The 13,988-nt window shown below is 45.2% G+C and overlaps 1 protein-coding gene across 1 annotated transcript in view; it reads right to left on the reverse strand.

Annotated features, from left to right (window-relative positions):
• Window positions 1-13,988, reverse strand: part of PC (pyruvate carboxylase) — a 401,728-nt gene that overhangs the window by 345,191 nt on the left and 42,549 nt on the right. Inside the window, exon 2 of the mRNA XM_083164787.1 lies at window positions 4,618-4,662. The gene's annotated coding sequence lies outside the window, so the exon portion shown is untranslated. The remainder of the gene's footprint in view (window positions 1-4,617; window positions 4,663-13,988) is intronic.

Genomic DNA, 13,988 nt, shown 5'->3' on the forward strand with positions numbered 1-13,988 from the left:
TCACAGGGCACACATTGTGTAGTGTGTATGCACTTGACAATGCCACTCCCCAGCGTGCAATGTCACTGGGCACACATATTGTGTAGTGTGTATGCACTTGCCAATGCCGCTCCCCTGCGTGCAATGTCACTGGGCACACATATTGTGTAGTGTGTATGCACTTGCCAATGCCGCTCCCCTGCGTGCAATGTCACTGGGCACACATATTGTGTAGTGTGTATGCACTTGCCAATACTGCTCCCTTGCGTGCAATGTCACAGGGCACACATTGTGTAGTGTGTATGCACTTGCCAATGCCGCTCCCCTGCGTGCAATGTCACTGGGCACACATATTGTGTAGCGTGTATGCACTTGCCAATGCCGCTCCCCTGCGTGCAATGTCACAGGGCACACATTGTGTAGTGTGTATGCACTTGACAATGCCACTCCCCAGCGTGCAATGTCACTGGGCACACATATTGTGTAGTGTGTATGCACTTGCCAATACTGCTCCCTTGCGTGCAATGTCACAGGGCACACATTGTGTAGTGTGTATGCACTTGACAATGCCACTCCCCAGCGTGCAATGTCACTGGGCACACATATTGTGTAGTGTGTATGCACTTGCCAATGCCGCTCCCCTGCGTGCAATGTCACTGGGCACACATATTGTGTAGTGTGTATGCACTTGCCAATGCCGCTCCCCTGCGTGCAATGTCACTGGGCACACATATTGTGTAGTGTGTATGCACTTGCCAATACTGCTCCCTTGCGTGCAATGTCACAGGGCACACATTGTGTAGTGTGTATGCACTTGACAATGCCACTCCCCAGCGTGCAATGTCACAGGGCACACATTGTGTAGTGTGTATGCACTTGACAATGCCACTCCCCAGCGTGCAATGTCACTGGGCACACATATTGTGTAGTGTGTATGCACTTGCCAATACTGCTCCCTTGCGTGCAATGTCACAGGGCACACATTGTGTAGTGTGTATGCACTTGACAATGCCACTCCCCAGCGTGCAATGTCACAGGGCACACATTGTGTAGTGTGTATGCACTTGACAATGCCACTCCCCTGCGTGCAATGTCACTGGGCACACATATTGTGTAGCGTGTATGCACTTGCCAATGCCGCTCCCCTGCGTGCAATGTCACAGGGCACACATATTGTGTAGCGTGTATGCACTTGCCAATGCCGCTCCCCTGCGTGCAATGTCACTGGGCACACATATTGTGTAGTGTGTATGCACTTGCCAATACTGCTCCCTTGCGTGCAATGTCACAGGGCACACATTGTGTAGTGTGTATGCACTTGGCAATGCCACTCCCCAGCGTGCAATGTCACTGGGCACACATATTGTGTAGTGTGTATGCACTTGCCAATGCCGCTCCCCTGCGTGCAATGTCACTGGGCACACATATTGTGTAGTGTGTATGCACTTGCCAATGCCGCTCCCCTGCGTGCAATGTCACTGGGCACACATATTGTGTAGTGTGTATGCACTTGCCAATACTGCTCCCTTGCGTGCAATGTCACAGGGCACACATTGTGTAGTGTGTATGCACTTGACAATGCCACTCCCCAGCGTGCAATGTCACAGGGCACACATTGTGTAGTGTGTATGCACTTGACAATGCCACTCCCCAGCGTGCAATGTCACTGGGCACACATATTGTGTAGTGTGTATGCACTTGCCAATGCCGCTCCCCTGCGTGCAATGTCACTGGGCACACATATTGTGTAGTGTGTATGCACTTGCCAATGCCGCTCCCCTGCGTGCAATGTCACTGGGCACACATATTGTGTAGTGTGTATGCACTTGCCAATACTGCTCCCTTGCGTGCAATGTCACAGGGCACACATTGTGTAGTGTGTATGCACTTGACAATGCCACTCCCCAGCGTGCAATGTCACTGGGCACACATTGTGTAGTGTGTATGCACTTGCCAATACTGCTCCCCTGCGTGCAATGTCACTGGGCACACATATTGTGTAGTGTGTATGCACTTGACAATGCCGCTCCCCTGCGTGCAATGTCACTGCGCACACATATTGTGTAGTGTGTATGCACTTGCCAATACTGCTCCCCTGCGTGCAATGTCACTGGGCACACATAGTGTAGTGTGTATGCACTTGCCAATACTGCTCCCCTGCGTGCAATGTCACTGGGCACACATATTGTGTAGTGTGTATGCACTTGCCAATACTGCTCCCCTGCGTGCAATGTCACTGGGCACACATAGTGTAGTGTGTATGCACTTGCCAATACTGCTCCCCTGCGTGCAATGTCACTGGGCACACATAGTGTAGTGTGTATGCACTTGCCAATACTGCTCCCCTGCGTGCAATGTCACTGGGCACACATATTGTGTAGTGTGTATGCACTTGACAATGCCGCTCCCCTGCGTGCAATGTCACTGGGCACACATATTGTGTAGTGTGTATGCACTTGACAATGCCGCTCCCCTGCGTGCAATGTCACTGGGCACACATAGTGTAGTGTGTATGCACTTGCCAATACTGCTCCCCTGCGTGCAATGTCACTGGGCACACATATTGTGTAGTGTGTATGCACTTGACAATGCCACTCCCCAGCGTGCAATGTCAGATAGATAGATACTTCTCTCAGGATTCCAGCTGTTGAGAGGAATGGTAATGGTAAAATAAGCTTTTACAGACCTGATCCACATGCAGGGGCAAATTTAGGGGTCAGGCCGCCCCTAGGCACAACACTTTTGTGTCCCCCCCCCATTTTAATGCAATCATATATGTATATACATTGTTATTTATATATTTCATTAAAATTTAACTGTAGCCCACCTTAATATTTTTTAAGCACTCTGGACTGCTCACTGTACGGAGGGAGTAACTTTTTAGTACAGTGATTAGCACAGTGTCTCCGTCAGTCTCTCTCACACTGTGACTGACTGAGCGCAGGGAGGATCTGCGCGCCGCTCAGCTGCTTGATACACAGCAGCCAATAGGCTGTGTGTGTAGAGTAGCCAATGGCCGGGAGCCGGCAGCAGTGAGCCTGAGCTATTTCCGGGGACCGTCAGACCCAGCCACTAAGCAGTGATGTAATGTGCATGGCAGAGTGGGAGAGCAGTGGCTGTTGACGAGCGACGCTGCCGCCGACATATGATAATTCATGTCTGCGGCGGCGCTCGTCACTCGCCGCTGCCCACCCGCTGTGCCATGCTGCTATTTATCAGCCTGCCTACCGCCCTTAATTGGTGCCGCCCTGAGGCCGGTGCCTCACGGGCCTAGGCACAAATCTGGCCCTGTCCACATGACACCATAACCCAGCGAGTTACTCTATATTAGGGTAGGCACTGGTACCAATCACTTTAACTCTGCCTCCATTATCAGGCTGCAGGGTGACCGAGCGGGCACTGCTGCCACAATCTCTGTAAGGACTGGAAGCTGCATCTTACCAATCAGAGGAAATACCAGAAAAATGCAGTATAAGCCAAAGCCTAATTGTGAATCAGATTTACTTACCACATTTAGCATTTGTGTTCCCAGCTGTTATATAGGCCTGATGAGTGAACATTGTACTGTATGTACTGAACATCCTACCTCCAGACTAAACACAGATTCCTTATCAGACATATTGTTTCCAAGGGAATAAACACTGAATAGCACAAGTACAGAGATAAAAACACAAATACACAACTTGTACAATAAACCTTGGATAATGATGTCACATACTGAGGAGGGGAGAGAGGATCGGTGCAGTTAAGGTGAGCAGACCCCTTCTGTACACCAAGGTGTTGGACTGAACAATTGTCTTTGCTTAGCCAGGTGATTCACCCCAGCACATGACCCTTTATCTGAATGTAGGAACTAAGGGCATCTGCTAGTAAACCAGCCACCACCACTTTCCTAGGCCTGGTCCTGAGTCAGTCCCTGGATGTAATGCCGCTACATCTCATACCAGGAAGCCTCCATCTGGGGCTCGCAGCCTGAATGCTTACTGCTGGTGGTGTGTGGGTCTGTCCCCAGGTACCCGTCTCAGTGCCACCCACCATGCCTGCTTCTGTCCGCTATCCCTGCCTCAGCCTGCTGCCAATGTCCACCCTCAGGTTCTGGACCCTGGGAGCACCGCTCACCACCCTTTGGTCTGCTGCCAAGAGCCTTTTCTGGCTGCATGGAGCTGCCTCCACGGGTAAGAAGAGAGTTTCTGCGCCCTGGCGGTGAACTGGGTGGAAAGCAGAGAAAGATAATATACCAAGCTCATTGAGTGCTGACCTATTCCTTCAGCACTTCAGGAGAAAGCAAGGAGCTTTTATACCATTAAATAGCTATATCATTAAGTGCCGTCACCCACACTAACCCCACGGACATGAAGAGTCCCCTAGGAAGAAAGAACTACTTCAGCGGTTACTTTGAGCTGAGGAAATACATAAGTGTCAGCACTACTATCACCAGGTGGAGACAGCAATGTCTGTGCTTTATCGGAGGTGCCCTCAGTGTAGCCCACAAGTTCTAGAAGGGAGGCCTGGAGCCCCACACACACACACACACACACACACACACACACACACAGGTCTGCAGTTAATGAACTTACACTTAGAAGTATTTCCCCTCTGTACAGGGATGTAATGTATGGGGTGCTAACAATGACTTACCGTGCTATTTTGGGAGTGTTACTGGAAAAGATCCAAGCCTTGAATCTAAAAAGAAGGGAAAATATATATCAATGATTAGTAATGTAGATTAAAAAAGGAAAGCAGGAAAAATCTTCCAAGCTAATAAAATGTACTTCTATTTCATCATATACCGAATGCTGTCACTTTAACGACCCATGTTACACTAATCTCCCACCTCTCAGATCCCTCATCCTCCCAGCACCTTTATGGGGCCTACACACGTAGCCACCTCACTAGAACACGCACCTACATCGCTCTACGTGTAGGGGTCATAGCGATCGCATGCGGGATAAATCTATAATCACCGGTCTCAGGGCCAATGTGCTAACCGGAGACCACTGTCCCTGACCGTTCCCTCAGCACTGACACATCGCTGTGTGCCGAGTGATCTTGACGAGTGTTCAGAGAGATCTAGCATGGCACAGAACACTACAGCATCTCCCAGTGTGTAGGCATTATCGTTCCAGCGACACAACACATGCAATGTACACTAGTAGAGCTGCTACTTCCACATACACACCATTGTCTCCACTGCTACTACTCTCATTGGACCTTGGGTTATACCCCTTTTACACCAAGAAATAACCCAGGTCGGACCCAGGTCAGTGTTGGTGTAAAAGGGGTCAACCCAGGTCCTGACCAGGGTTGAACACTGGTTGGACCTGGGTCGTGGGCGATGTAAATGGTACCAACCCAGGTTGGGACATCTGGGTAGTGCTGAAAGGATACCAGAAGTGCTGGACGCCTTTCCACAGTGCGCTGCAGTGGCAAACGACAGCAGCCAGGAAGGATACGGGCAGTGCACACAGAAATCATAATTGGATAAAGTATAATTTATTATTATTTTTATTTTTAATTATACTTTATCCAATTATGATTTCTGTGTGCACTGCCCGTATCCTTCCTGGCTGCTGTCGTTTGCCACTGCAGCGCACTGTGGAAAGGCGTCCAGCACTTCTGGTATCCTTTCAGCACTACCCAGATGTCCCAACCTGGGTTGGTACCATTTACATCGCCCACGACCCAGGTCCAACCAGTGTTCAACCCTGGTCAGGACCTGGGTAGGAGACCAGTGTTACTGGACCTGGGTTAGTTACATTTGCAATGGAGTGTTACAAATCATGTAATCTCATTTTGGAATGCAGATATGGTGACAAACTAAAAAAAATTATTCTAATTAAAAGAATTTTAAACCCCCAATTAATTAGTAGTAGGGTTAAGGGGGTATTTAAGCCAGGATTCCAATGGTTTTCGCCAGCTTTCAACACTAATAAAAAAAAGTGTCGGAAAGTCCTGAAAACAGTCGCAAATTGGCAGAAAACGGCCGTGTACTTAACAATCCACCCAGTTTCTGATCAAACAAATCAGACATAAAAAAAAAAAAAAAAAAAAAAAAAAAAAAAAAAAGGTCCGATCCAACAACCTTCAATGCAGGTGGTAACGAACGACTGCATTGATTTGGCGAGTGGCAATATTTCCCACGTCGGGCACAGATTGCCCCCTTCAGTCTATTCAGATCAAATGAAAGTGGCCTTTAGTTAAAAGGTTCTATGCAAAGATGGCGCTGCACAGTCCTTACACAACCGATATCAATTACGGCTTTCATTTGTTAATCATTGTCCCTGATCAGATCCCATGTTAAGCAAGGTAAAGAAATTCCTGAAATTTATTACAATTGCATGTGGCTATCTAATTAAGTTTTAAACATAGTTTTATTGCTACAGTTGGACTTTGGGACAGTCTCAATGAGGCACATGGTAGAGGATTTATATAAATAAAAAAAAATAAAAAAAATCAGTGAAGCAGTCACTGTCTCACATATTTATTTTATTTACAGCATCTTATATAGCGCAGCAGATTCCGTTACAGCGCCTTATATAGCGCAGCAGATTCCGGTAGTGTCTTATACAGCGCAGCAGATTCCGTTACAGTGTCTTATACAGCGCAGCAGATTCCGTTACAGCGTCTTATACAGCGCAGCAGATTCCGTTACAGCGTCTTATACAGCGCAGCAGATTCCATTACAGTCTTATACAGCGCAGCAGATTCCGTTACAGCATCTTATATAGCGCAGCAGGTTCCGTTACAGTGTCTTATACAGCGCAGCAGATTCCATTACAGTCTTATACAGCGCAGCAGATTCCGTTACAGCGCCTTATATAGCGCAGCAGATTCCGTTACAGCATCTTATATAGCGCAGCAGATTCCGTTACAGCATCTTATATAGCGCAGCAGATTCCGTTACAGCATCTTATATAGCTCAGCAGATTCCGTTACAGCGCCTTATATAGCGCAGCAGATTCCGTTACAGTGCCTTATATAGCGCAGCAGATTCAATTACATAGTCTTATATAGCGCAGCAGATTCCGGAAACAGTGATTAAACAAAATGGGTAGATACAAACAGACATGGAGGTAGGAGGGCCCTGCTCGCAAGCTTACAATCTATAGGCATATCCTTGAATGGTCCAGGCCAATTCTAACAGACTGTGTGTATCACGTGAGCAACGTTCCCTTACAATTGCAGCTGTAAATAAGCCCTTTCTCTGACTGCAGAGAGCCTGATACAGAGTTGGAAATAAAGACAAAAAAATATAAGCGCAAGAACAATAAATGTTCACCTGGACCAACCATGTTACAAAGCAAATCAATTCACTATTTACATGCATGGTAAATGTGGTCTGCTTTTGCATGCGGGTCAAAAATGATGGAAAGATTTTTGTACTGCAAATTAGAGGGAGTTTAAACACGCCGTCCTCAAATCGAAACATCTCAGGACCTTTTAAATCTGCCTGCAGCGCAACACAGTTTGTCAAGGTGGACAGTTACCTCCTCTTTAATGGTTTTCTCCCACCACAATCAGATCCATTATTAGCTACTGTAAAGCCTATATGTACCGTTAGAACCCAAATGTATCCCTCTGGCTCTGAAACCAGACCTCAAATTAACATTTTACCTCAATCTTGGCCCAGGTAATATCATATGCCCCCCTACAGTCGATCCTGAACTTTGCTTGCCCACTCCAGACATTCTTCTGGACCAAACATGGCCAACAACCCTCAATATCAGTGGCTCCTAACCTCAGTCTCAACAATAACGGGAAGTCCAGTAGACATTGCTAGCACAGATGGTTGAATTAAACGGAGTTACTAAGAATGGATAGCCTTAAAACCTGGATCCTTACTGATCCGTAATACCCGAGCCGGGGAAACCACTGCTCTACATCGTTCCAGGGTTAGAAGCATATTGATGGTTAACGACAAAAATTCCATTTATTTTAGTACACATTTCAGAAAGTATCACAAATATGGAAAAATTATTGTTTCATGTATTACATATAAAAAATTCTATTGCATCCAGAAACCTGTAAAGATGGTAGCTTATGTGATGAAGGAGAACGTGGAAAAAAGGTCTCTTACCCACTACATAAAACACTAAATTGTTAGCATTTTTCAGGTCTATAACAAAATGATTGCTCAGTTTTTCATTGGGTCTGTACATTTCCCACATCAGTCCAGATGCAGGTAAACAATGAAAACACATTTCAATATGTAAAGAAAAGTTAGAGAGATATAAAACAGAATTGTTGAATATAAAAGCAGCAGACTGCCTATTTTTGCCAGTTTCCAAATTCAAGTGGACTTTTTATGACACCGTGTACAAGCATTTCTGAGCAAGCATAAAGACGGTGCTTATGTTGTTTGCATACAAAATGTTTGTTTTGTCTGCACAAGACTGAGGGAAAAAAAAAACGCTTTTAAAATAAATTCAGCCAATTCAGGACAGCTAAAAATTAACATTCAGGTTATATATGTAGCTTCTGCTTAATTAAAAATAAAATATATTTTCTATACATACACACACACACACACACACACACACACACACCTTGAGACAAGGCTGCACCTACTACACCAAAAAGTGGAATACGAGTGTTTAACTTATATAAAAATGTAGAAATACAGGTATTTAGTAAGCCAGCAACATAGTTAAAAAAAAATTACATATTAAATGACAAATGACAAATCGTGCAATCAGACAAAAGTGCATGATAACAGCATATTCCAGAACTTCTTCGATAATCCAGACAGACACATTTGTAACTAAAACACATGCCTGTATATTAAAAGGAAGCCAACTTCTTAATAGTTGCTCATAAACTGCCCCACTGGAAACATTTCATTTTCAGACTGCCATTCCAAGTACATTATCTGAAAGAGTCCAATTTAAAAGTTTGTCTCCGGGCCCTTTTCAGTAAAGACATTTCTCGATTAAAATGATCAACATTACTGAAACGGCAGCGTTTTATTGCCAGAGACCCAAATCGGAGATAAATTGGCAATATCCTTTCAGCATAATTAATATTCAATAGCACACCTTTTGCATCACCTGCTGGCAAGTGTAAATTTGTGGTAAATAAATGAGTTTCATGCACATTATTTTACAACTGGTTTATTTCCGTTAAACCTCAGTCAGAGGATAATGTTGTGAATTACTATATGCTGAATTTTTGGGCATTTAACAAAAAGCCAATAGTCTTCCCAGTTATTGGACATAAATATATATATATATATATATATATATCACGGTCACAATCTAACAACGCTAATAGTGGAGTTTATCATTCAAATTATTGAAACAGGTACATGCAGAACGGGTTTATACAAGTCTAACCAATTAATTAGCCCAAGGATGCTCGCAAGGTTGATGCAGAGGACTCACTGTATAAATCACTTCATTTATCATGATCTGTATGCACAATTAAATTGTTAGAGGTCCAAAAATCATTATTCTCTGTGGAATTAGAACTCTAAAAAACTAAATACATTGGCAAGACATTTTAAGGGCTGGCACACACAGGCAATTAAGTCTAAGCAACTTCTAACTGAAGGCACTATTCTCCCTAATGCAATTACGTAGAAAATCAGTGCCATCGGGTATAAAGAAAAAAGCAGACAACTAAAGACTATTTGGTATGGTAAAAAGCCACTCATTTACCTAAAAATAAACTATGATCTTATACCGCCAAGTGCTTGGTACATATGTGTCCTCATACATCCAGCATCAATACGCCATGCAGCGTAAGAAGCCCGACGCGAGTGAGGTGCCAGGTCCCCTGCTAACATCGGGCTTCTCTTTGGTGAAAAGGAGTCCATGGTACTAGGACGCACGAGGAGACTGTAGATTCATTTGATATGTGACACCTGTATACAAGATCTGTATGTGACAGTGGAGTAGATTTATGATCCGTCGATCAGGGGAATAAGTGGTGGAGTGTTATGGCAGGAGTTAACGCTTCCCCTGATGAATGTTTAAAGGGTGGTGCTACGAGGGAGGAGGCTTAGCGCAGCTACTATATTTTAAAGAGTGCCTGGGCCTTACCGGATGTATTATTCGGCGATGTGGGGCTTCGTTCCTTATGGAGCCCCGTCGCTGATCACCAGCTTTTTCTGGCGCTGCAGGTCTCCAGCTTATAACGTTCAGTGCAACTTGCTGGTCTCCGGCGTCTTCAAATTAAAACAGGTATATAGCACCCCAAGCAAACGTAACCTGGCACATGCACCGTTTTAAATCGAAGATGCCGGAGACCATCAAGCGGCACTGAACATGGAGAACAACTGCACATGTGGCGAGGACACAGCGCTAGACACATGCGCAGTACTACAATACAGGGAGAAGTCAACAGCTGTTATGGGAGGAAGCGTATCCCCGTCGGGTGGGGAAAACCCACTCCAATAACCAATGCTTAAAAGTTAATACATGCAGGCGATGTGCAGGGCCACTTCACCGTGATAAAGTGCCGACTGGAACGGGGCTCATAAGGTACGATAAAGGAGGAATGATAAATCTACCCCTGAGTCTACACAGGGCCAAAATTAACTTTGGTACTTGTTTCCTAGCACGGTCACACCGATTTCCATCGGGGTGGTCGTGTCGGTCGCATGCGATCTTTTAATTGAATCAAATGTGAATAGGGTCCCTGGGTACATTGGATTCAATGTAAAATATTCCCTAGACCCCCAATTTTATACCGTAAACCCCACCCCGAAGCGTGGCGAGCCCGCGAGGGGCGGCGGTGCGTGTCCTCCGACCTTTTCATTCCCCTACTATCCACGTCGGCGTGGAGTTGAGAATATAAAGTGTGGCGAGCGCAGCGAGCCACCGAGCCCCACGAGGGGACGCGTATAACTTCACAGGTATACGCGTGCGCTCGCCACACTTTATATTCTCAACTCCATGCCGACTTGGATAGTAGGGGAATGAAAAGGTCGGAGGACGCGCACCGCCGCCGCTCGCCACGCTTCGGGTTCACGTCAATTGTGGGTTGACGACGGGGCCATATATAATGTGAAATAGTAAAAAATGTGAAATGGGCCAATATGACCTATGTGAGATGGACTTAATCAAGTCCATCTCATCTTGTGCCATTATAAATGGCACAAGACCGACGCGATGCTCCCGATTTCAATGTTAAAAAATATATTAACATTGAAGCCTATGGCAAAATCGGGGGCATCGCGTCGGGGCCAATGTTAATGGTCCCGACCGACGCAATGCCCGCGATTTTTCCTTTGCCGGCAAAATGGACCTGATTTCAAAGGAAATCGGGTCCATCGCGGGCATCGAGTACCTTAACTTAAAGGTACACGATGCCCGCAATTGTGGCCGTGCTAGGAAACAAGTACCTTAACTTTTATTGGAGGCACTTCATATCAGAGACGCCATGTCATGTGACCCAGATGCTGACAGACTCTCACATGACACAGCATGCCAAAAGGGCTGTTTGGAGGTACTGCAGTAAAAATTCAGAAGGACACATCTGTATCCAGTGAAGCAGGTTAAGAATTGCCCAAACATGTAAACCAGTTTTACTAGTATGTAAAAGTACAATTCACAGGCCTGCCATAATTATTTAGTAAGAGCGTGTTCTTTACACAGCTCTGTAAAATGAAAACCAATACCATGCCCGATGCCTGACACATATTCCAATAAATTGGTGAAGCTACTTGTTTTTACCAAATACCCCTTGTACACTGCACAATTAACCAGGGTTACTGCAGCGTCAACCCAGGCTGTGCCTGTGTAAAATCAGCCATATTGAACTGATAAAATCGAGGGTTGAAGAGGAGTAAAGCCACCATCCACTACACAGATATCTGAAGCTACAAATCTGTTCAGATATCCGTTGAGATTTCCTCTCCCAGATACCGGATCTGACCCTGGGCTAATTTTTCACCCTACTCACTTCAGATACATCTGGTTGGACCTTTGACAGACCCCGGACAGCTTCAGATCAGATGGATCTATGGTTAGTCAGATAGATCTCAGCAGCACATCTGATTTGAGGAAGTTCAGATTTGGTCTTTTTTTTTGGACTAATGTATGGGGGCCTTCAGTCAGGTCCAGTGTCCTGCCAGGGACTTTGCAACCAAAGTATAAATCAGGGGTGAATGACCTGTGATTAAACAAGTGTTCTTGGGAGTAACTAAGTACCTGTACCCAAAATGTGCGAGATAAATGGATTGATTGGCCACATTTAAAGCAATATTGAGTTGTAGAGAGCCCAAATAAATCTATTATGTGGAGACATACAGTAAGAAGTATATGAGAGAAGTATATGAGAGAACATCGCTGTATACAAAGTTCAGGGAACCATAGGACACCCATTTTAATATTTTGGCATCCCTTAGTGAAATTTATAGGGGTGTGGCTTCATGGGGAAGGGGCATGGCCACAGAACAGTATCAATTCACATTACACCACACAGTAGAACCCCTTATATACGTTACGCCAATCAACAAAGCTGCTAATATTTATTAATGAACACTGTCCTCCATACTGCCTGGCTCATTCCACTATATGGACCATCGGTGGAGATTACTTATCTTACGTCCTCTTGTGTCAGTGTCAGGGGCTGCCTCAGGAACAAACACAGGATTTATAAGAAGCAGGAGGGGGGGGGGGGGTGGGGGGTAGGGCATTAAATGTACATGCAATATAGCTCAGTATTTGATCCAAAGGGACACATTTTAGCAGCCGCATACAGGAAAGATATCCTACAATTAGATATACGGTAACATGTGACTCAGATGTGTGATTTACCACATGGGACAGCCAGGCGGTGGTGGTACTCCTGCTGCTGTGCTGCCGTAGAGCCGCTAGCTTGGAAATACCCGCTTGCCACCGTACAGACGTTGGTGACTGAACGCTTTGTTCATCTTTTTACATGTAAGCGTATGTGAGCTTTTATTGCATTATTGTTTTTCTACCGTATGCTCATGCGTGCGCCGCCTCCGCCATTTCTCTTTGCATGTGAATTCACACGGAGGCTGGAGAAGTGGCTGCACTGCACTCGGGGGATATATACCCTGACAGATCACATATACAAGAGGACTTTGTGCTATTTGGAGTCCTGTTTGTGTATACATATCTATAGAGAGCGCGAGAGAATACACACACACAATTTCAGTGTGTGTGGAATGGGGGTACTTTAATGACAATTTGCACCCTTTGTCAGAAACAACCCATGCCATCCATACAAATAAATCAATCATAGATGTCCAAAAATGTATTTGTGTTTGTGTAAAATGAAACCGGTAAAAAAGCATCGATATGAACAAAGTGCTTTCTTATTACGGTGCCTTTTTTGCTCAATCAAGACCTTTCCTCCTTTATTGTTCAACATTCGGATGGCATTGGTTACAGGATTCCTAAACTGCAGAATGTTCCCGTGAGCACTGGGGCCATAATTCATAAGTGGAACGATAATTTCACCACATCCAGGTGGTCTTCAAGATTTTTGTTAAGGAGTGAAAAGAATGGTACTTGTGTAGTTTCATGGCGCCACTTCCGGTTTCTACGCTTGGCAAACTATCTAAAATAAACTAACTTCACTCCATGCCAACATGGATAGTTCATACCCCCACTATCCATGTTGGCATAGAGTTGATTATAGATAGCGTGGCGAGCGTAGCGAACCCTGCAAGGGGACTCAGACTCATGCTGGCGCCGTGAAACTACACTAGTACCAAAAGAATTATCAGAAGAGTTGTCCAAGACCCAAGGAGCACACTTGGAGAGTTCGAAAAACCTGGAATTAGTAGGTACAGTACAATGGTTTCCAAGAACACAATAAGTAATTCACTTACTCAACATGGCCGTTACCCACGAAAGACTCCACTGCTGAAGAAAAATAATGTTGAAGCCCGTTTAAGGTTTGCTGCCCAAAACCTGTGACATACTGGGACAATATAGTCTGGTCATAGGAGATCAGAGGATACCATGATTGGAAGAGAAATGCCACTGACAGCTGTCAGTCTTAAACGGTGTGGCACCCCAGGTGGTCTCTCC

Source organism: Crinia signifera, chromosome 11 (assembly GCF_055691185.1).
Source record: "Crinia signifera chromosome 11, ASM5569118v1, whole genome shotgun sequence".
NCBI lineage: Eukaryota > Metazoa > Chordata > Amphibia > Anura > Myobatrachidae > Crinia > Crinia signifera.